This window comes from Opisthocomus hoazin, chromosome Z (genome assembly GCF_030867145.1).
Source record: "Opisthocomus hoazin isolate bOpiHoa1 chromosome Z, bOpiHoa1.hap1, whole genome shotgun sequence".
NCBI lineage: Eukaryota > Metazoa > Chordata > Aves > Opisthocomiformes > Opisthocomidae > Opisthocomus > Opisthocomus hoazin.
Genome location: NC_134454.1, coordinates 39,727,612 through 39,751,766, shown reverse-complemented (window position 1 = coordinate 39,751,766; position 24,155 = coordinate 39,727,612). Strand labels below are relative to the sequence as shown.

Sequence of the window (24,155 nt, the reverse complement as noted above, 5' to 3'; positions counted from 1 at the left end):
TAAGAAAATGGATGTTCGCTGCTTGAAGTGTGCGGAGTGTGGCGGTTTGGAGCTCGTGAGGGAAATCTGTGACTTGGAAGGTTTGGAAGAAAGGCATCGAGTCTGAAAAATCTTTGGTTATGTAAAAAGCCACGACCAAAGTGGGTTTCTGGTAAGCCGTCCTCATTTAGAGCCTTTTTTCCCTGCGTAGTTCAGTGGAGGCTACAAGCATCACCACGCTCTACGTACATCGCTAGCCGCGTTACGATCAACAGGATTAGTCCCGTCTTCCCTGTTAAACACAAAGGGTCTGCCGAGCTGAGGCCAGATTGCCAGCGAGACTGCAGGATTAAACCTTTGTCCCCTTGTGCAGCTTGCCGGTTGGTTTTGCTCAGCTGCAGCTCCCCTGCAAAACCACAGTGAGCTGTGTGTCACCAGGAGCGGCCGCCAGAACAGTGGCCCTGGCGTGCCATTGCCTCAGACGCTTCTTAATCTGGATTACAAGCAGGTTTTCCCCCTCCTTTTTATTTAAAAAAAATCACACCCTCACACGGTCCTGTTGGTTGGAACCCAAGTCAGTTCCCTGGGGCATGTAGTTTGCACAGCAGCCACCGTCAACACCAAACAGCTCTGGCTGCAAAATGGAGGCATTGGTTTAGGTGTGACAGCCAGCTTTGTGGCTGGAGTTAAGGCCAAGCAGGCTAAAGTAAATTCACCTCAATGACCTAACATTAAAGGTTATCCCTCCTGCTAATTTATTTGTTAATTGAGACAGATACCTTTTCCGTGGTCCTGTACAGCATACAGCTATTGCTTTCCTCATGCTGGGCACAGCAGGGCTGGCAGCTACAGGTCTAGGGAACAGCTCTGAGCCATTGAACAAACAAAGTTTCTGGTTCCAGCAGAAGACCATAATCTGTTGTTTTCCTGTCGTCTGGGGGTTGGAGGGGATCCCCTCTGCCAGCCTGTCCGTCTGGTCATGGGCTCTCATCTGCCGCCTGCCCCAATGCCTTTGCTGCTGCTACCCATTAGCTTCCCAGCGGGCTGTCTGCTGGCACTGGCCCATCTGCTGCTGTTTTCTTTTCACACAGTTTGACTTGTATGTTTCTGTTTCTGCGCTTCTTTTCTCATTTTGTTCTCATTAACCCCAGTCTTTCCCACCCACGCCCTGGGACCTGTTTCTGTTTCTGTAGTTCAGGCCTCTGTACTCTTCCCACTCAACCCATCATCCTTTCACCTTTCTGTCCTTGCACATCAGCAGCTTCTCCCTTTTCTCCTGGCATGTTCTGCAACATTCATTATATTGCTCTTATATCAAGACTTTACACTGACTTGCGGAAAGCAGACTCCACAACTGTAAGATGGTAAAGTAGGTATTGTTTATTCGGCGCCGGGCAGCACGGGGGGTAGTCCCACCAAAGTCGTGCGCGCCGAGCAGCAACGTGTCTCTTCAATTTATACAATCAAATATTACATATACCTTAGATTTCCCAATACACCTATACATATGCATCTATCCTCATTGCATATCAAAATTAGTTCCGAGAAATAATTTCCATATTATAATTAGTTCCAAGAAGTAATTTCCATAGACTCCTCCCAGTTGCACTTCCGCAGTGCCTCCTAGTGGTGGTCGTCGGGGGCCCCAAGATGAAGGCCCATCCTCTTCATCACGGTGTCTGCTGATTGACCTTTGTTTCTGCGCAGACTCAGTTCTCTCCTGGCTCCCATCCATACAGCAGGGTCAGTCTTGACCGGTTCTAGGCGACTCCCAGCCCCTATCAGAAACTAACCCCTTTGTATGGAGATGCAAGACTCTCTGTTTCAGTTAATTTAAACAATAGATAAGCACTATCAGTTTTTTAAATGCACAGCAACTATTAGGTAATGCCACTTCTATTAAAATCCCTTTTAACCCCTTCCTTCAACACCAGTCTCCAACAAACTTCTTGGTGGTCGCTGGACCTGCATATACACAGCAGTCCGGAACTAACTGCTTTCAAATAAGTATGACCTGCTGCATGTCACTTAAAAGATTTCACAGAAAATGTTTTCCAGTGTTTAGCAAAGTTTCTTTTCCCTCTTACTGTCACGGTAGGTTTGGGAAGCAGTTTGTTGTGCCAGTCCTCATAGTTGCTCCATGCTGTGGGAGTGCTGACACACTATGAAGACTGGGTAAGATGAACAATCAAGAGCTTCTAGAAAGATCAGTCAAGAAAAGACAGTGCTGCAAAGAAGGAGTTGAGGAGAAGGAGAAATCATAGAAGTGCACCAGTATTTCTAAGGCAAAAGCCCAGACGCTGGAGAAAATTAGGCAGGATTTCAGTACTCTGCTTTCCAAACGTTTTTTATACACCCTCCACATTGCTCAGTAAAACCATGCTCATCCACTCACCCACCCTCAAAAAAACGCAGAGGCAAAATCAAAACTGTGAGACATTTCATTCCACATCTGTGACAACAAGCAGAACTGCCCAGTCGTAATCCTGTACGTAGGGCAGACCCCATGGGAAGGTTGTCCTTAATGGTGCAGGATATGTTTTAAAGTTTATGGTTCATATCCATAAAAAGTACTGTATTTTCTCTTGTTTGCAGTGGAGAATTCACACCTGTTCCTTTCCTCAATTAACACATAATAAAAACACAATAGTTACAACTTACAATAAACATTTTGAAAGTGTTGTTTAACTACCTTTTCATACCAAATAATTTATAACAGTTACTTTATAGAGTGGCTGATGGGTGAAGGCTTAGCAGCCCACAACTGTGGCTTCCCCTCATGGTGGGAACACGTGCACTCACGTGTTTGAACTGGAAAAGTACTTTGCAGGCAGTACAAAAAATGCGAGTGGCTTCTGTTGTACAAATTACAGTTCACCAACCCGCTGAACTTACTTGCTGAGTTAAGATGTCTGAATGACATGTTTCTGAAGCCGAAGCTGCAGGAGATCCTGGGCCAGGACAGGTGGTCTGGCCACAGCATGTCAGGCATAGTCATTTGTTCAGGCCATATATCAGCCTGAATCCTGACCTTGGATGGAAACAGGAAGCTTGTATTTAAGTCAGCAGAAGCCTCTGGTACACCTCTGAAGGCAGACACAAATAACCTGTTATAAAAGAAGTCAGACAGTTCTGTCACTCTGAAGGACACCAAAGCAGCTGACAAACTTTACTATCTTGTTTCGGTCAAAGGGGTCTGTGCCATGCTCACTAGCCATTCAAAGTCCCATTGGTGCCCACTAAGTTTTAACAACAGAAAAAGGTCATATATAACAGCATGGGATCCACTATTCATTAAGGTGCAGTAAGGTAGATGACAGTTCATCTGGCAGTTTGCCAGGAAATTTGACATAAAATTTCAATTAGCAAAATACAGCAATGATCTATCCTTAAAGTTCATAAAGATTTTCAGGTTAATAGTATTGGTTTCATAAAAAATACTGTGATGTCATCATAAATTATATATACTGAATGCTAAGAAAAAGGATAATGTCATATTTAAGCAATGTGAAATAATTGTTAGGCTGAAAGATGATTCCCTAAATCACATTATTAGTGATTTGTTCAAGTTAATTGGTGAAGTTCTGAGTAATAGCATGTGTGGTAATTCCAACAGTGGGAGCTGGGGATGATCAGCACCCCTGAAACATTGTTTTTAACAGAACTGTAGATCATGTTTCGTCTTCAGGTTTTGGGGAGCACCTGATTTTTTCTGTATTTACAAAGTCAAACCAATGCTTCTTCTAGGCATGAGGGATCAATGTGCATCACCTACATCCATGAAATCCCTATTTTTTTTTTAACTGGGTCTGCTCATTTTATGAGCTGTAATTTGCTCTGCATCATTTATTCTCCTTCTTTAACAGAGACAATAATATATCAGAGCTGAAAATGTAATGCCTGGAAGTATCTGTGGCAGGAGCTATTCCACAGGAGATACTGAAGTTGCAAACTTTTACTATTGCTCTGAAGGTCTGATTTAGTGGATATTTTAGGTTTCCCAGCCATCTGAAGTAAGAAATGTGAGCTATAGGTGGACATACACAGTTAGCATAGCTGCAGGTAAGTGCAACACACAAGAGCAAAGCATGAGCATTTGAGGACCGTAACTTCATACCGGACATGGCGAAGAAATCCTCAGCTTTCCTGCAGGCACAGGTTGCATACTTGAAGTCCTCCTTCATGGAGTATATATCTTCAATATCAGTCAACACAAGTGGTACTGGTTACCAAGTAATTGGAATTAGACTTGAAAGAACAAGGTTTCATTTCCATAATAATAGAAAAAAACCCACCATCAAAACCTCTGTTTCAATGTTTCTGTCCTAAAGAGAATTCATATACTCCCTGAACAGATCTGTCAGTGGATATAAGGTTTACAAGCTGGCACAGCAGCAACTGAGCATGGATCTGTATTTGTATTCACAAGATTGTTTTAACTGGCCAGTACAGAAAGGCAATGTGGAGAAGACTTCCAATTCAAAAGGATCAAATTTGACCAAGCATTGGAGCATCATTAAAAAACATGATACTGAAAACTCAGACTAATAGTTTGGAGTAAAGTGTGATTGCGTGGTGACCACTGTGTGAGCAAGTAAAGTGCTTTCCCCATTGAGAATCATGCATCTAATTAAAAAAGTGTACGTAGGGAAGCATGCTTGAAAAATTGCTGTTATTGGTAATGATGTCTGATACTGTAACTGAGGTAATTTTTCCCTTGTGCTTTGATTAAAAGGTCTTCCTCAGTGTTTCAGACCAACAGGCCACTGATAATCCTCTGTCTTACAGACTACCAAACCATGCAAAAATTTGTTTGTAAATTCTGTTCTCGTTCGATGGACCAGCTGTGAACTTTTTGCCAGGGCCTTGATGTCTGCCTCTATGGAACTATGTACGAATGTGGTGGTTTGGATCTACACAGCAAATGGTGGGTAGGAGCAACAGTTCTCATCAACAGAGAAAAGACAGCAAGTGGGGCAAAGCTGGATTGTTTCTTTGGTACTTCTGCTCGTGGAGGACAACAGAGTAATCCCTAAATGGTATGGGTAAAATAGGTAGTGATGAACCATAAAACTGGGTGTTAAAAAGATGATCCATGTGCCCAGTGAGCAGAGCTGCACTCAGAGCTGGAGAAGACTCACTCCTAGAAGCTCAGGGTGCTCAAAGGAGCGAGAGAGGCCTCCAGCCCTGTTTGAAGGTACGATACAAGGGAGAGCCACCTCCTTGGAGGGGAGGGTCAGGAGAACATCTCCAGGGAACGGGAGGAGATCCACAGAACGCTATGGAAAGTGACCAAGAAGTAACCACAGCAGATATGAAAACCACTATTCAGAGTATAAGTAGGAGATGAAAACTACACGATAGCCAGAATTAAGGAGGCTGCAGTTATATCAGTATTATTTTTTTGTATAGTTGGTAACTATCAGTTTGCTTCTAAGGTGTAGCAGGCAGTCAATAGGACTGATAAGCCAAGTCTTGCAACTGAGGATATGTGGGAAAGAAGTGTATCACATTTTCACCAGTTTGCTTAGCAAGGAAAAAAAATCTGTAACAATGCACTCTTACTTGGAATGAAGTTTTGAAAAAAAAATTTTAAGGATTTAATAAGAAAAGGATGAGTGAATGCATGAATCATTTGCAGCATGCAAAACTTTATTCCAGATTGCATTTAACTTTCTCCTTTGTGAAGTTTGATGTTTTCTGATTGTTACTGCACTTAAAAAGAACTTGAATAGGTATCAGCTTTTCTCCAAATATGCCAAGATTTTCAGGCCTGTGCCTGGTGAGACTGTATGAAAATGAGTAAACAGTTGACCAGAGATAACTTGCAAGTGGATTTTTTTTTAAATGGCATTAAACGTCAGTAGATTGGTATTGCTTAATATGATGGTGGTGTTTTCCAAGTTGTTGGTTCTTTTTGTGAAGTGTTGTACTTTTTGGCAGCTTCACTGAAATGAACCACGAATGTGGTATTTGTCCCCTGAGTGCTAGTCATACTGAGATTTATCAGCTCTCTAGAAGGAATAGCAAGTTAAATTTGAGAAACTGACATATTGAGATACTGTAAACTATCTCTCACCCATGGTGTTGGACCAATGAAGTTGGACCAAGGACACGTGTCTCCTCTCGTTTCATCTGCTTTTGTTGCAGATAGGGCTCTTGGATGGTAATCAAGCCTGAGATTGCAACAGCCAAGTACAGGAAATGCTTCACAAAGCTTACTTTAGCCCTAGAGCTGCATGGGGAGCTGAAAGGGAAATAAGCAGAACCTTAGAGTGTCTGGCTTACTCTCCTGTTACCACAAGGATAGCAGAAGAGAGAGCAATGGCTATTCCTGTTGGAAACAACCTTTTTATCCACCCTAGGCAGGTGCCAGCCAGGCAACAGAAGAGAGAGGTCCAGGACACCACAGCTAATCTGAAGTTAACTCCCTGGAAATGCATACGCTCTGAGGAGTGGGTCTTCTGTACCAACTGCTTTGCTCTACAGATTCACTCCTTTTGGGCCACCCTATCTGTCTCCCTCAACTCAATCTTTCTTGCCCCGCTGTCCTAGAAAAATTGCCTGCTTTTTCTGTGCTGAGAGTTAGCTCTGCAGCAGAGCATTATTACTGCACATCTACAGCAAGCACCACTGGCTCATCATCATGAACATCATCATCATCATCAATCATCAAAAAAACCAACAAACCCTTCAGGTACTGACAGATTGTTTTTAAATCTGGCCTCTTAGCTTATAAACCAAGATGTTTGCTACATTTTGTGATGTGTCAAATTTTCCAGAATTACTGAGAAATGAGGACAATTGCTCACTCACACACTTTTTCCTATTAAAATCTTCATCAAACCAGTCAGACTATAGAACACCTGAAAATTGCTGGTATTCAATTCACCAGCTGGCAGAGAACTAAACACCTGAGACTTCAACAACTTTAAAGCTTACAGGTAGTCTTTATCCCCAGAATCGGGGTATTACATTTTGCAAGAAACACTTCTTTAAGAAATTCACAAAACACTCCTCGAATCAGTCCAACAAACCTGTGATTCACTGCAAAATGTGGCTACGTGTCAACTTGTGATCAAATTGGCCAGAACTCTCTGTATCCATACAGACTCTAGAGAGCCTGGTTTCCAAGGCCTCTTTCTGGCAGACCTTTGGCAGAAACATACTAAGGCTTGAGCCTGATTTGTAAATGGAATAAAGCAGGTCTCCAGTTTAACCCTTTAGTATGTTGTTTTTGCATCTCGGAGCACTGTGCCTGTTTAGAACAGTTTTCTTGGCTTTGTGCAGCCTGCAATCTCTTTGCAGTTCTCCATTCCTACTTGCCGGGTTTGCTTTAGCAAACCCTAAATCTGACCTCATCTGATTCCTAACTGATTCATTTAGATAAAAAAGAGGAAGATCTCTAACGAAGCCTATACGATGGGCTGGCAAACAGTTTGAAATTTTTTGGCAAATCTCTGTACTTGGTGGCATGCAACGTGGCACAAGAAAACGTGTACATGACAGAAGTCATGGAATTGTTTCAAAATGCATGAATTACAAAATATTATCTGTAAATCTTTTGTGCACATAGACGTGAGGAGGGGATGTACCCTGTGCTGTTGTACAAATTACTTTCCTACAAAGAATGTGACATAGAATAGGATATGGAAAGGAGATGTCCCTACTCAAAATAGGATAGAAATAAAGATCTCACCTAAAATTAATGTGTGTAAAACAATAATGCTGCTGGCTACTAGACCCTGTCTTTGATCCAGAAAAGGTCATAACAGAACAAAGGATGTGGATCAGCCTCTGAATGGCTCCTTCTACTGATAAAAAAAACCACTTCTGTGCATTTTTCTGTATTTTAGTGTTTTAAAAAATATAGTTACAAAAGCTAGAGCTTCTTGCAGGACTAATGATATAGTAGATGTCTCTGATGATAGCTCAGTAACAAGAACAGAGTTGGCAAAATATTTCTGATCTTTCTTTTTGCAGAGATGGGACTGCAAGCTGATCCACGCCACTAAATCCTAAGTGTGCTACGGTGGTTTCCAAGAAGCTACTGGAAAAACGTTAGGAGAGCACAGTCAGGATGCACTTCTGAGGAAGATGGAGATGGTGATATGAAGATCAGTGAGAAGACAAGTCCCAGCTCCTGGCAAGGTAAGGAGAAATAGTAGAAAACCGCAGGGCTTAGAAGGCAGCAGGCTGTATCACCAGCCTATTTAAGGGATAATTTCTGATTGATTAGAGTCTAGCTGCAGGAATGCTACAGTTTTACTAGAATGTCAAGATGGGGAACTTGTGCCACTTATAATCAATCCACAACATCAAGTGATCAAATCTCTATGCGATACAGAGAGACATGTCACAAAAAGATAGCTCCCAAATTCTTTATGTCTGGCACAGGGATGACAGAAGCAGAGTCCTCCCACCAAAAAAAGAAAAAGTAACCAAAGGCTAAGGCAAGTTCAACCTGAGAATGTTTGGGTGCATGCAACATATGTTATTAGTTTGTACTGAAAACAGAAATAATGATGTCAATAAAGTACAGAAACAGGCTTCTAGCCACACTCTTCAGTCTGAAATTAGAAAATCTAGCTGCAAGGCAAGAAGAGAGGGAAGCCTAGCAGGCAGATAAACCAAAACAAATAACAAGGAAAAAGCAAATACGTTCTGGGAAAACACTCAAAGCTTCAGGCTATGAGGAGCTCGATGCTGACATTAGGGGACAGCATGGTTTTGTAGTGCTAGCCACTCAGAAGGAGGGTGGCCCCAGGACGCTTCGGACCCCACTGCTTGGCAAGCCTTTGGGATGATCTGCTGTGGTGACTGGACCTCACTCTGTCAGCCAGTCAGCCAGGCTTTAGAAAATTGCCTTCAGGGACTCAGCGTGGAGAGAGAGCAGCTGTTCAACGACAAACTGGATAAGCCACCTGTCCTTCTCTTATAGCTTGTCTACATCACCTACCAATACTATTTCTTACATTGTCAGCTAGCAGCTTCTGGGAAATTGTATAATCCACTCAGGTTTTGGAGAGAAAAATGTTTGGTGTATTTTTGATGAACTTTTGTCCTTAAGGCACTTTTCCCAGAGTTGTCCCAGATTGGTTTCATTCGTATCCTGAAGGACCTCTTTGGTTCACTATACTTCCTTTAGTGCTCTGGTATCATACTGACTCAGTGTCACATCCATCTTTACTTACCAGCATGCCACTAGATCTCCCTCTTTTTCAAGGATTTATTGCTAGCATCACACACCACTCTTGGCCTTATATCAGTTACACATGTTTCTGGAGAGACCACAGCACAGATCAAGTATTTCCTTATGGTTTGGGGAAAGGAGGGGATCACGTCCTGTCTCAACATTACATCGCCACAATGCCTAGATCTAGAGAAGTACGTGGCAAAATGAAGAAAAAGGACAGAGGCCTTTCCAGGGGAGGCTCCTGTACTGTGACAAAAAAAAGGGCTCTTGCATAACAGTAACGGACAACAGTCAGACATATCCACACATTTTCTGTTCCTGCCCCTAACTTCTTGTATGCATCTTATTTTCTTCCCTGGGGTCAGTCCTGGTGGCAATGAAGTAACCCTAAAATCACAACTGCAGTTTAACCAGAACTTAAAAACTGGATCCCACAAGATCCGTGTCCTGCCCCCTGAAGCTGATCCTGAGGAAGAGATAAAACCTCAAAGCCCAAGCAGATGTCCAGCTGAACTATACTAGGATTATCATGGGCTCACTTACAAAAAGGAATTTTAAAATCACTTTTGTTCTGGGGACCTCATGGGAAGCTATTGGAAGGTTTTCAAGCAAGCTCAAGTTTTATAACCAACCCCACACCCATTTTATGGATGCTCAAAATGATGTCCAGGATGAACAGTCTATGCTTTGTAGTGTTTCCTTTTCTGAAATATCAAACCCTCCTGGTTTTGATTACCCCTTTCAAGCACCCCCTCAATCCATCTGCTCATTTAATATTCCCTCAGTCCCTCGTTGCATGACTTCTTCCCTCACCATGTGCTCAAAATAGTGCCTGTGCCAATAAAAAGCAAACTCTGAAGTGTTCTGTCTGTAATATAACAAAGTGCTCTCTTTCCCTTTCAGATGAGTGCTATTCCATACTCCACTTCAGTTGATAGCATCGCGGAAGTTATAAACAGACACTTCACAACAAAGGCTTTTTTCCTCCTGTGGTTGATACACAAAGATGAATCTCAGAATAGACAGTACATGGCTTCACATCTCAGCAACTTCTGGAGTTTATAGCTACCTTGAGCCTAAATAAAGTATTTTTCCATAAATCAAGACATTTCAAAACGCAGAGGAATGAGTAACAAGGAAAGTGGAAGTATAAAAATGCAGAATTATTTTGGCATGACTCATGGAAGACCTGAAAGTCATTTGAGAGCTGGCAAAAAGTACACCAGGACTGGCCTCCTACTCAGCAAATTTTTGGAGACCACTGTGTAGAGTAACACAATTCATATTTTGTTGATACTCCCATTTCTCTGCATTTTGATCAAACTGGATATAACATATTTCAAAGTTAAGATGATCCACAACATGTAGTTGGGACAACCCTATTTTGCAAGGATTGCATAAAAGCATATTCAGCAAACATTTCCCTGAAACATCACACAGACAAAAGCTGAGATACCTCACCTACATTGAACAAAGAGTATTACCTTTCTTGTCTTACATTCATTTAGACATATGTATCCCATTTTCTCAGATTAATTTCTGCTCTATACTGACATGCAAGAACAGTGTGGATTCTGTAAGGGATGAAAAAGCACTGGTCAGAAATAATCACTTTGTGTTACATTCATCCCTTTTGTCCACCACGCTTTCCTCTCTGTTCGCTTTAACATGTTGCTAACCCAGGGGTTAGGCCCTAAGAACATGTTTAGGCATATAGCTCATTCTGAACTCTTCAAAGGCACCATTTACTCCGTGTTTGTGTGAGGAGCTCTTTGGGATTCACAAAACTCATAGATGGAGCTGAAGAATCATGATAACATGAGCCATGAGCCATGATCTGAAAAACTCCAGTTTCTTTGCTCTGAGTTTGTTTACTCTCAGGATGGCTGACTTTGCAAAACATTAATAACACCAAGTGCAGCCTTTGGCCCTTCTGCCAAATGTGGCTCTATTCTCCTTCATCCTTATTCTCCTTTTCATATTTTTGTTGTTAGGGCTGAGAGTATTTTCTTTCTTAAGGTTGGATACAAACAAAAGTATATCGGAACCCAATCCTTCACAATAATCTTTCCAAACTCATTTCAAAAGACATGGAAATCTCAAATGTTGAACTCTAACATCTTGTCTCCATTTGGATTTGGGAAGCACAAAGGGCAAAACACAGACCTTACATCAACTGAGTTCTTTCTGCAAGTCTCTGGATCGTGATCCCTGGCCAATACTGTCATAAGATACAGAGTGGGTGCAGACTAGTCAGGAAACAAGTATAGACAGCAGTGCAACTAATATGACATTATATGGGTGTACAGTATTTAACTGCTGCTTCTCTGGGCCAGAAAGATGTTGTCAAACAGAAAAAGCAACATAGGGCACAGTGGACAATATACCTTCCAAAGAAAGATCTGCCCTCATCTTACCCCTTCCACTACCCTTTCAGGACCTACCGCTCCTGATTTCTGTCACTTTCCCCTTGGTAATTAAGTTTCCCTTAAATAATTCTGTTTGAATGGTATTGCAAACCATGTTACAGTGTTTTACTCCATTCTCAAGTTTCTTTACTTCCCTCTGTTCACATTCTGTACATTATGGATCAATCCTATTGCTAGACAATCTCAGACAATGAGTAATTTTTCAACAGAATCTTAGGGGAAATATCTCCAGAACACACGCTGGAGCAAATGCAGCTATGCAGGGCTCTATCTCTGCATAGAACAACTGTGTATGTTCACTTTGATCATTTTTATTTCTCAAAATGGGGATATTTTCAGAGTTTAGTTAACGCAATTGTATTTTAAAAAAAAGTGAGTCAAATACCTGCCAGCATGCCACTTTTGTTATACTACTTAATTACTCTTCTCCTTCACTCATGTAATAGATACTTCAGTTGCATAAGCATGTTTTATTGTATCATCAAATGACAAGCTGAGATTGCTTCAAATATCTTAATGGTTCCTTGTTGTGGGTAGTATGTAGCAGACATAATGAAGCTTGGAGTGCATCCCAAGAATTATCTCAGTACTCTCCCCAAATTCATTCATCCCTAAAAAAAATAATGTCATCATAATAGGCAAGAACTAGAGACTTCACCATGGGGAATGGTGGCTTCATTTTAACATTATGACTGTCCTTCTGAAACTGCAACCAAGCTGACTGTTGCCCAGCAACTGCGTTTATTGTTATTGCCATCTCTGTTGCCATGCTGTATGCCTTGCTACCATCACAGAGGGTTTTATCGGATAGGTTCCCCACTACCCCTGCACCTCACAGCTCAATGGACCAGGTGCTACCACAGCACAGGGAAGATAAGGCCAAGATAAAAGTTCGTCTAGGAGACATCTTCCACTTGCAGAGCCACCAGTTTTTCTTGCCTGAACTTTCATTAAAATGTCACTTATATATCCAGTACCAAACAGCAACTCAAAATCTTTATCATCCAAGTATTCTGCAACAGGGTTACAGCATTGGTGGACAAGGAAAGAGCACCTGATGGCATCTACCTGGCCTTGTGCAAAGCATTTGACACTGTCCCACACAACATCCTTGCCTCTGAATTGGAGACAAATGGATTTGATGGATGGACCACTCGGCAGATAAGGAATTGGCTGGGTGGTCACACTCAAAGTGTTGCAGTCAACAGCTCAATGTCCAGGTGGAGACCAGTGATGAGCGGCATTCCTCAGGAGTCAGTATTGGGACCAGTGCTGTTTAACATCTTTGTTGGTGGCCCAGACAGTGGGATCAAATGCACCCTCAGCAAGTTTGCTGATGACACCAAACTGCATGGTGCAGTCAGCATGCTGGAGGGAAAGGATGCCATCCAGAGGGACCCGGACAGGCTTGAGAAGTGGGCCTGTGTGAACCTCATGAAGTCCAACAAGGTGAAGTGCAAGGTCCTGCAACTGAGTTGGGGCAATCCCAAGCACCAATACAGGATGGGTGGAGAATGGATTGAGAGCAGCCCTGAGGAGAAGTGCTTGGGGACACTGGTGGATGAGAAGCTCAACATGAGCCAGCAATGTGCGCTTGCAGCCCAGAAAGCCAACATAATGCTGGGCTGCATCAAAAGCAGCATGGTAAGCAGGTCGAGGGAGGGGATTCTGCCCCTCTGCTCTGCTCTGATGAGACCCTATGTGGAGTTCTGCATCCAGCTCTGGAGCCCTCAGCACAGGAAAGATATGGACCTGTTGGAATGGGTCCAGAGGAGGGCCACAACAATGGTCAGAGGGCTGGAACACCCCTCCTATGAGGACAGGCTGAGAGAGTTGGGGCTGTTCAGCCTGGAGAAGAGTCCAGGGAGACCTTCTAGCAGCCTTTCAGTACCTGAAAGGGGCCTACAAGAAAGCTGGAAAGGGACTTTTTACAAGAGCATGTAGGGATAGGACAAGGGTTAACGCCTTCAAGCTGAAAGAGGGTAGATTTAGATTAGATATGAGAAATAAATTGTTTACTCTGAGGATGGTGAGGCACTTGAACAGGTTGCCCAGAAAAGTTGCAGAAGCCCTCTCCCTGGCAGTGTTCAAGGCCAGCCTGGATAGGGCTTTGAGCAACCTGGTCTAATGGAAGGGGTCACTGCCCATGACAGTGAGTTGGACTAGAAGATCTTTAAGGTCCCTTCCAACACAAACCATTCTATGATGATTCTGTGACTCTATCTATGTAGCAGTTGTGAAATAATGATATTCACCAGCAGTCTGAAGCAACTGGCAAGACTCAGGAACCTAAACAAGCCTATTGCATCATCTACCATCAAACTTGCCACAGAACTGGTATCTAATCACACACAAATGCCTGACATGCAGAAACTTGAAGGTACCCAGTGTGGCTGGTGTAGTGGCTTGCCACACCAACACTTGCCATTGCCCTGACTGTTGTCCCAAAATTAGCAGAAGAGGAAGGAGGTACTGTGGTGGGAACTGAGTGACACATTTGGAATTGGAAAGCAGTATGGGATGAAGGCACTGTGAAGTGTGAATTTTATAGATAAAAGGAAGGCATCCATGCATCTCTAACTGAGGAATGTCATAGATACTGCCAACTGAGACAGCATGAATTTCTGAGAACCCCTTTTTAAAAGTTTAGCATCACGCTGCTGTAAGCATATATCCATTATTACTTTTCTGCTGGCTGATCCTGAAATAGATCTCAGGATACCTTTACAAAATGCCACATCTTTTGCACATACTTGATTATTTAAAAGAAAAACAGCTGTTTACAGCCATTTAAAGATTCTCTTATTCCATATTGTAAATGGTGTCAGCAAAGTGCTTTTGTTTGCAATTGCAAAAGAAAGAGGAACATGAGAAGCAAGACAACATTTCTGGAATTTTTAAGTCAAAACCAAGAATTCCAGGAATGGTCCAAACAATCAGAGAACTGGAACAAGAGACATCCAACAGGAGGGGCGAAAAAGAAAGAGGAAATTCTGAACGTCTGCTCACTTATTCACATTATGTGTTTTAATACATGTAGGAATATCGTTGCCTAAACACCAAAAGAGAAATTAGTAAAGGTCTAATGTTACATCTTTCATGCTAAAAACTTCATGCAAACACGCTCCTTTCTAGTTAACCTAGAAAGTCTCTGTGGTTGCTTCCAAAAGTGCCTTATCTTTTCTCTTTTGTGTAAAATTGATTACCACAACAAAATGAGTGAAGTATGAGAAAATGCACACATAGAGCTAACTAAGGATCCTATCATACAGAAAGGACCACCCCCTCCAGTCACCTCAAAAATCAGATCTTGACCATGCAATCCACTGGGACTGTCTGGCGAAACAAGGAAAAGCTGTGTAAGGGGAGACCCTGCTAGGTTCCAGCAAAATAGGTAATCACAAAGTAGCTCAGCGACACATGCTGTAAGTGAGGGGGGACCTTATTGCTCTCTACAACTACCTGAAAGGAGGCTGTAGTGAGGAGGGTGTTGATTTCTTCTCCCAAGTAACTAGTGATAGGATAACAGGAAATGGCCTCAAGCTGCATCAGGGGAGGTTTATATTGGATATTAGAAAAAATTTCTTTACTGAAAGAGTGGTCAGGCATTGGAATAGGCTGCCCAGGGCAGTGGTGGAGTCCCCATCCCTGAGGTGTTCAAAAAACATGTAGATGTGGCACTTTGAGATATGGTTTAGTAGGTGTGGTAGTGTTGGGTTGACGGTTGGACTTAAAGATTTTAGAGGTCTTTTCCAACCTATGATTCTATGATTCTAAGTACTAAAATAGTACTAGGGGTTTGCATCTGGTATTGCAGCTTTTTCTTCTGGTTTTTATTTATTTGTTTAATTTTACTCTATTGTTGCTTTGCCGAGTCTTCGAGAGCCTCTCAAAATGGAGATGGCATGCTTGAGGCTGAATCCATAGCTTTACTCTTTCCAATTGTAGACAGAAGTTCATAGGTGCAGCTGTTAGCACACCTACCGAGACAAATCTTGCTCCAGTGCTGCGGCGGAATACAACTATATCTTCAGCAGTAAACAGGAAGCATTAATTTTGCTGAGAAATATGAAAGTGACACTTTGAGTTAATTTGAAGTGAAACATTTAAAAACTATTGGACTGTATAATTTCAAAATTACTTTCATTTTGAAATGTATTTTAAGTTGTTCACATTTTAATTTTATACAGTCATTTTAATATCAGTTAGAAACAACGAACAGTGAAATACCTGAATATAATTTCATAACATCTGTAACAGACTTATTGAGTAAAATTTAATACACTTGTTACAGAAATACCTACTGTAATTCTAATAACAAAAGTAATTATGAACAGAGAGATAATAAAATAACTTTAAAATATATACTATAATAATAAGGAATTAGAAAAGTCTACAAAACTCTACATTCAAAGTGAAGCATTTAAAGTTCAACAATAAACCTTTCAACTAAAGTGAAATGAAAAATATGTAGAGAAAAGCTGGAATTTTTCACCAGTTGGATTTATTGCTGCAGCCAGCTCTGTGCTTTCTGGAGATGTGATATATACAGGCAAGAAAGTCACCACGTGACTTTTCAAATGTTCTTCAGCTCTGTGGTACCAGGGAGGGTGTCATTTCATCTTACATGTTTCTAGTGGCAACAGCGGTTTTAAAGTTTAGCGTCCTCCTTCAGCCTTGGCGATTCATTCCTGCTCCCGTGCAGCTGTTCACCCCCTCCCATGCTGAGCCAATGTTATGGTCTGTGAGGGCAATGGGAAAGAATATGACACCCCCCGCCCCCATCCCCTTAAAGAGGAAATACAGAGATAGGAAGAAGGGAAGAAATGATGAAGTGTTAATTGTGCCCTTTCCACTCACGTTTAATGAATTATTTGCTGCTTTAAAGTAGATGTAAATACTGTCAATGCCTGCACAGTATCAGTCTCTGAGTGACCATAAGCCATGGTACCCTTCTTACTTATAAATGTAGACATCCGAGGACTGACAAGCCAAACTGAACCTCGGGTTAGTGTAACAAAACAGTATTCTTATCAAGAATATCAGGATAAAGCCAAACTAGTGCAAATGATATGAGTTTGCCTCCCAAACTTTGTGTTTACCCTCTGTTGAATTAATGAATGAGTGACTTGCATGGGGTTTACACCTACTTCTCCTAGGCAGCATTGGCTGAAGAAGTTACAATAATGTTAAAACAAAGAAAGCCTTCTCAGAGCAGCAGATAGGAAAGGAACAGAATCATCTTTTTCTCAGCCACATCAATATTGCTATTTCTCCTGAGCCCAGAAAAGTCAAGAAAACATATTATCCTCCACCTTTGATGTTTTTGGCTGGGAAGCACTGTCGGAATACCACATAAATTGTCATTGATTCTTAACTTATTGTACACTGTTATACAGCCTACAATGAATACTTCATGTCAAAGAGGTTTATATAGTCCTAAGATTTCTAAGGCAAAGGTAATAAGCTTAAAGAGCATTTTGCAGAATCTTTCTCAACTGAAGAAACACAGTGTAATGGATGGATGTTTATTTTTCAGTTGAAGTCACTGTAAGATAAAAGAATTTATCCCAACACAGATATAACAGAGAAAGGAAAATGTAAACCATCTGCCTGTGAAAAAATGTAAAGGATTTATGGAATGGTTGGGAGGACTTCTGCACAATGTATAGGCCATAGCAAGCTTTTGCTTTTGATCAAGAGACAGGATATGCTGAAACAGCCACAGACTCTTTGCCAGCACATGGTAAGAAAAACACAGCAGTCGATGGAAACACAATTCTGACTTTACCAAGTGTTTGGAGACACTTCGTCCCAGACCAATTCACTTTAGCGTTTTACCACTTTAACATTTATCAGCTTAGGGTGTTTAACAGAGAACTTTGCCCTAGTCTTAGATATATTTAAATAAACCAGCTGCAAGCCCAAACTTCTCAGAAAGATTATACAGCATATACTGCCATAAGGGCAATGGAAGAAGCCTCACCATTTAGCTCCCTATGTATTAACTTGGTGTTGCTTAAAATGGACATCACAGGACAGATGTGAAGATTCAGAAAACATCTAAAAACTGGTCCACTGAAATGGCTGATATCATCAGATTCATTCAGTTGTAATACCAGGAAAGACAAGAGGTCCCTTGGGGTTCAGTGATCCTACAGGTAATTCATCTGTGTTTTATAGGTGAGAGTAAGACTCTGGTTGGAGGCAGTGGGAAGTTTTGCAGACAGGAAATCATGGAAATAGAGAGTCTTGAGGAGAAAGCTTAGTCCAAGATTTATGTTCTATTATTGTTATTCAGTAATCAATAAAGCCAAACCCCACAAAACAGACCTAAGATATACAGTTATAGGGTACACTGTATTTCACAGGCCAGCAACTCTGTGCTATGGTCTGGAGTCATGGAAAAGCAGAGATACTGACTGAGGGTGTATTAGCGTGCTCTGGGTCCTACAAAAAACAGAGGAGCAGCACAAGGTCATTGTATTGAATTACACTTTCACACTTTCTATACTGCACCTGTCTCTGCATCACCTCTCAGGAGTCCCCTTTCATTTTGTGCTTTTTCTTGCAGCTTATCTGCCTTACCCTTGCACTTTTTAATGGACTGCTAAAGCTGAATCCTCCCAAGATTGGAGAAGAGAGGCAGAAAACACTTTGGCACAACCAGGCAGCGCAGATCCTCAGACTGATGAGCAATCTGGCAATCTGTCATACAAGTGACAAAACCTAGGAGGAGACCTTATAAAGGAATAATGTCATGTGTTGTGGTAAAATCTATCTGTTTCTGAAGAGTGTCTTCGGACGCAGAAGAGTGTCTTCGGACGCAGACAGAGCAAGTGGCTGCCCTCTCTCTTACAAGTAAGTCAAGGTAATAATGAGTAGAGACAACAACTACTAAAGGCTACTAAAATGGCACAATGGACATGGGTGGTCCATCCATTTGCCAAACAGAAAATATTTGGTACAAAATGAAAAAGCAGGGCAGAAAACAGGGGGTCTGAGCATTAGAAAAAGCACTCAGAATCTTTCACCTGCACAGAGTAGTAGTCTTATTCAGAGAACAAATTGAGTATCTTAGTTGAAACAGATAGATACTTAATTCTCTCCACAATAAATAGATATATATATGATAGATAGATAGATAGATATTTAATTCTCCATAATTTTTAACTCCTTTGATGGCAAACAGCTGTCTATTAAGTAACTTTGTCATAAACAAGTAACTGAATCAGAAGTACATTTTGTCTGTAACTACGGTAACAGCAATCATTGAAACTTATTCTGTGACCTGTAAGAAATGCGTATATAATTTTGAAATTTTCAAGTTAGTTATTTTTATGTTTCCATTACATGGTGTTTACTTGTACTGAGTAGCTTGTACTTTTGGATCCATTTAAAATAGCCACTTTTTTAAGCATACAGTCTTGTTTCTTGAGACTTGAATATAATTGCCCTAGACATATGAAGAAAGCTCTCTCAGTGTGATCAACATGAAAAGATCTCTTGAGAGTAATCAAATTACATCACTTGCAGTGATGTGGATTATATAAAACACAGGAGTCAAATTTTAAATCCTAGCAAGATATAGTAGAAAGGACTTGAAATAAGCCATTTTCTTATATGAAGTGACGGCAAATATTACAGAGAATAGGAGGAAATAAATTCATACAAGAATCGGGATTAGTATTCATTAAAAGGTTAAAGCACTCTTCTCTTTTTCCTCTGTAGATGAAGATCTCGTGATAATAACACATGCAATGTGGTTATGACATCATAACTCCCATAGACACAATCTATTAGCTTTTTTTAAAAATGACTGCATATACCAATGTTTATTTATTAGGACATAGTTGGCATGGCTGGGTGATGGAAAATAAATAAGACTTTCCAAAACCTAAGTACATTTATCCAGTCCTAAATAATAGCTGATCTGGGAAATCAGACATAGTTTTGATTCCTTTATTAAAGAGGGCAAAATCTTCAAGAAAAGGATCTGTAGACCTTGAATTTTTTTCTTTATACATCATGTAATTAAGACTAAGGAACTAAGAGCAGACACTGAGTCTATTTACTAATTTACAAATGAACCCTCCAGCTCAATGGCACAAGAGGACAGCCTGTGGGCTTTTAAGCTAAACTTCATACCCATTGAATTACCCAATTCTGGTAGATTACTCTTTATTTTTCATTTTGCTGGTTTTTATACTAAAATCATTACATGCCATCCAAATGTCTCAAATAGCTTATGCTATGCCTATCAATGCTGAATGGCAGATATTCTTACCAGTATTATCGGCATACCTGCCCAAGAAATAAAGCTTTTTCAGTCTCTGCTTCTTCTCACTTTTGAACCAGTTGATCCATTTCAGCCTGTGTGGCAAAACTAGACATCTCAAAGATATCTAATTACCCAGAGAGAAAATAAAATCTGGCACCCTTACTGAGGGCAAAGCTGGGGGAACAGCTATTCCCAGCTCTCTTTGGCATGGGATGGCGAGCCATTCGTCCCATGTGCACTGGCTGGCCCATCAGCACGTGGCACTGCTGAGCTCGTTAACTCATTCCTGACTCCAGCTTGTGTGTCTCCCCTCACCTCAGAAATATGGGAGAGGAGGGAAAAAGGCAGGGACATAGAGGCAAGTGCTGAACTGGAAACACTGCCAGCACAGGAAGATCTCAAGTTACTGAGATGCAGATCTCGTGGGATAGTGGAAGGGAATCTGGCTTATTGCTGGGAGAGGTGTTGGGTGATAGAGCATACAGATTTAGAGGAAATCAGGCTGCATTAGTTCTGCTGCTTGTGGAATAACTTGTCCTCCCTTCTGGTTTACTTATCGTGTTTCAGCAAGCATATGGAACATAACTTTCTAAAAGCATCTTCTCAGCTAGGCAAATATTTAAGAATAACATTCTAATACAAGTTCTCTTTTTCCAGTTGTTATGCATTAGATGAAAGCATCATGGAATACTGCAGCTCAAAGGCAATGCTTGGCTAAAGCTGTCCGGACAAGTATGGGTGATCATTCCTATTCCACGAGACAACACACTTGTCCAGCTGTGTGGAAAGGAGGAGACAAATACATTTACAAATTCCAAATAAGGGAGGCTTCAGCTGGAAAAATGTCCCTATTGCAATATGTAACTGCCTCCCCACCCTTAAAAAACCCCAAACAGATGATTTCTCCCTTTTGTAGTCATTCATTTTACCTCTAACAGGAAATCTGAGAATATCATGCAGCTGTCTGCATTCCCCTGGTAGCTGGAATAAATCATTTTAGATCTATTTAGATTAATTTCGGACTAGAAGTATTAGTATACCTTTACCCTTCTCAAAATCTGATGTACTCAGCTGGCACTCCAACCAGCCTGTTTCGTTTGTCTTCACAGCTGCCAATCAGCTTGGCCATAGATCAAATCCTGAGCCAGCATTCTCTGGTGCTTAGTGAACCCTGAAAAGCACCAGGTCAGTGGGAGCTCCAGGGTATGCAGCACCTTCCGGAATCACCTGCTCTGGTGTCAAGGATGTTGGCATGTTGTCATTCAGTGGTTAACACGGGTATACTTGACCACATTATATGCTCAGGAAGCCACATCCACCCAGACATCCGTCATGGTGCTTTTTTTAACGCTTAACCCTCTCTTCTTTCCTCAGCACCTCTAGTGATTATTTCCCATGTATACCCTTCTTTGGTAGATAGTCTCTCAGAAGCCTCCCTCTCCAATTCCATGGGAGAAGAAGTGGGGCTGTGACATTCAGGCAGCAGCAAGGCACTTCGATCCTTTTTCCTTGTTTTAATTCTTGTTCAACATTTTGGGTTTTTTGAGCTCTGGAAGCCAAGTCACATACACAGGTAGATGAAGACCTGCACTTCCTCATATTATGGCAGAGCCCTTTGTACATTCATCTACAGCTGGGCAGGTTACAGGCAGGGATTTTTTTATGTGTGAAGAGAGAACTTCAATTTAGACTGCTTCTCTGGGGACTTTACTGTTTGGAAGCAGAACTCATAGCTAGATAAAAGAACCGCAAAAGCATAGGTTCAAAGATACTTTATGAACCTAGGCTTACGGCAATAGTAGTTAGGTGTTCAAATGCCTTTTAAACACGGCCTTATGGACCTTCCTGACTTTCCAGACACAGCCATATATTGAACCACTTCAGATTGTTATGATTTGTGGTTTGATACGGCCTGTGGTTTCAAAATGATGCTGAGCTTGTCATTGAGGTTACACTGGAGAAACAGACAGATATTTTTAGATCATTCTTTGCCAGCCTTTGCTAATCTTTGCACTCTTTAGGAGTTTGTGCAAACTGCAACATCTAAGAGGCTTCCAGAATTACAAAGGTCCCAGATGAATACAAAAGAGTACAAAAATGGGTGAAGCAACACTAGCAAGTTTGATCACGGGGTTCAGCCCCCCCCCTACTTCAAGACCTTTTACGAAATTTTTCATAATCCCTTAGTCCAGTTCAATAAATACTCCGTTCAATAAAGCTACACGAGCTTCACAGCAAGATCTTTCCGTTTCCATTGTTCTTGTCACAGTCCTATGCACTGAGGTGCAAGGATGTCAAGGAAGCTGGTTTAATCAGTACTGCTCACTCTCAGAAAAATAAATCACAGGTTTATTGGTTTTCTTCTCAGTGTGCAGCTATACAGACCGATGACTTCCACTGATTCTGCATGGAGCCCCAAATAGTTGGCACTGCTGAAGAGTTCAACTCTGTATTTTGTTAAAATTAGCCTGATTTTTTTGAAACCCATATTCTCTATGGTCAGTGCTCTGGATTTCCAGATCCCACCATTTCCTGGTATCAAAAACTAAGGAAGATAAATCTGCAGATGGTATAAACCAGCACAATCAATAGTCTGTCTTGTAACCGCTCCCTCAACCTTTATAACCTAAATTAAGTTGGAGGGATATGAAGAATGATATAAAGATACAGAATTAATAATTAAAGAATTAAAGAATCTACTGCCACCTGAAATTAAGACTCTTCTCTAGATTTTGGAAAGATTAGAATTTTGCTGTTGCATTATACAGAAAATAAAAATGCTCCACTTGTATTAGTTTGAGGTGTTACATACTGAAAAAATAATCTATTTTGGTTTTAATACAAGATAGATGAATGTGTTGGATGTTGGATGTTTTCAAATGGAGAAAATGCAAATTAAGTGAAGGTCAAACTTCTTGCGGTTGAACTCATGAAGTAAATACAGAACACATTTTTTTTGTTTGGATCTTGGGGGAACAAACTGTTTTTATGGTTGGAGTAGTTGTATTACACTAAAACAAGCACTGTAATGTATTCCATTTTAAAATCACATATTTATAAAAAAAGGAATGTACTGACATCCAACATAATCAGTCTCAATCACAAAAAGTGGAAAAAATTCTGAAAAGTGAAGACTTGAAAAAATGCACCTTTATTTTCTAAATGATAACATACAAAGGAGGAAAAAAGCCTACACTGAATGCTGATGTAAAGCTTCATATCACTGGGATCTAATAGTGAAAATCTGTTTGTCAGACACAACTTTCTCACATGAGTCTAATTCCAAGTGGTCATTCAAAACAGCTACATTTGAAACGTCTTGCTAAACCTCACCAGCCTCCTCATGATCCAGGTCTTCATGATGCAGCATTTTACCTTAATTCCCATACTTGTGTATCACTAGTCAAATATATGATAAACATTGTATGTCATCCTTATGGAATATGACTTGGCTACCTCCCAAGCCTAACGTTCATAAGTTTTACTAGTAAAATTTAAAAAGATGGCATCTTAAGACAATTACAGTTCAGAAATGGTTAGGAGGAGTGTCTGGATACCTTTCAAACTCTGAAAATTGTACCTGTTTCATTCAGGGAGAAAACCAGAATTGTTCAAGATTTCCTGCAAAGAAACAGAGAATGAGAAACTCAGAGCAGAGAAAATTTCATTACTGGAACTACTATTTGACTGCAGGGTATCATCAATCCATGTACAGGTGATGCTTTGGGATTTCATTTGCTTTTAAGCAAAAATTGCATGCAGTGCACACCCACAGCAAAAAATCCCATCAACTCTGATTCACTCATTAACAACTATGGTCGCAAGTAATCACCATTTTCCAAAACCCCTATGCTGCAAAATTCCTAACCTGCTGAAATGATGCCTCTCTCCCAAGATAAACAAGCTGCTCTGTATTGATTTATGAGTTGGGAATTACTATGTGGTAGAGAATTACGACATTTCTGAGTAAACAATGATGTTGAGCATGAAAATGCTAGCCTCCGTTTGTGATCCACTGAAACACAAGATGGATCTCAGTATTCCTAAAGGAGGAGTAAGTTCAGCTCATTAGTTTTAGGGGTACAAATAAACACGGTGTGTTTCTAATTATATCCATGAGTCACAGTAGAGTGTGAACTAATAGGATACTTCTGTGTGCCTGAAGACTGAACGCCTCTTCAAAAACAGTGTGCTTGTGCCTCCTCCTTTCCCCAAGCACCGCTGATCACTAAGCAGCATTAGTGCATCATCACAGCTGGGACAGTTTAGG

The 24,155-nt window shown here is 41.0% G+C and overlaps 2 long non-coding RNA genes across 4 annotated transcripts; one reads left to right on the top strand and one right to left on the bottom strand.

Moving 5' to 3' along the window:
* Window positions 1–1,346: 1,346 nt before the first annotated feature.
* LOC142358958 (uncharacterized) lies at window positions 1,347–19,973 on the bottom strand. The gene is made up of 5 exons (XR_012761980.1): window positions 19,909–19,973; window positions 15,589–15,663; window positions 4,097–4,201; window positions 2,875–3,086; window positions 1,347–2,206 (listed from the first exon to the last, which is right to left on the bottom strand). It is a non-coding gene; the product is annotated as an uncharacterized LOC142358958 (long non-coding RNA).
* On the top strand, window positions 4,200–22,659 carry LOC142358959 (uncharacterized). Of its 3 annotated transcripts, XR_012761983.1 has the most exons (5): window positions 4,200–4,906; window positions 6,345–6,676; window positions 7,963–8,130; window positions 18,179–18,465; window positions 20,543–22,659. It is a non-coding gene; the product is annotated as an uncharacterized LOC142358959 (long non-coding RNA). The 3 variants fall into 3 exon arrangements; XR_012761981.1 differs by having other exon boundaries at window positions 4,200–6,676; XR_012761982.1 differs by lacking the exons at window positions 18,179–18,465; window positions 20,543–22,659 and adding an exon at window positions 10,079–12,067 and having other exon boundaries at window positions 4,200–6,676.
* Window positions 22,660–24,155: the final 1,496 nt, after the last annotated feature.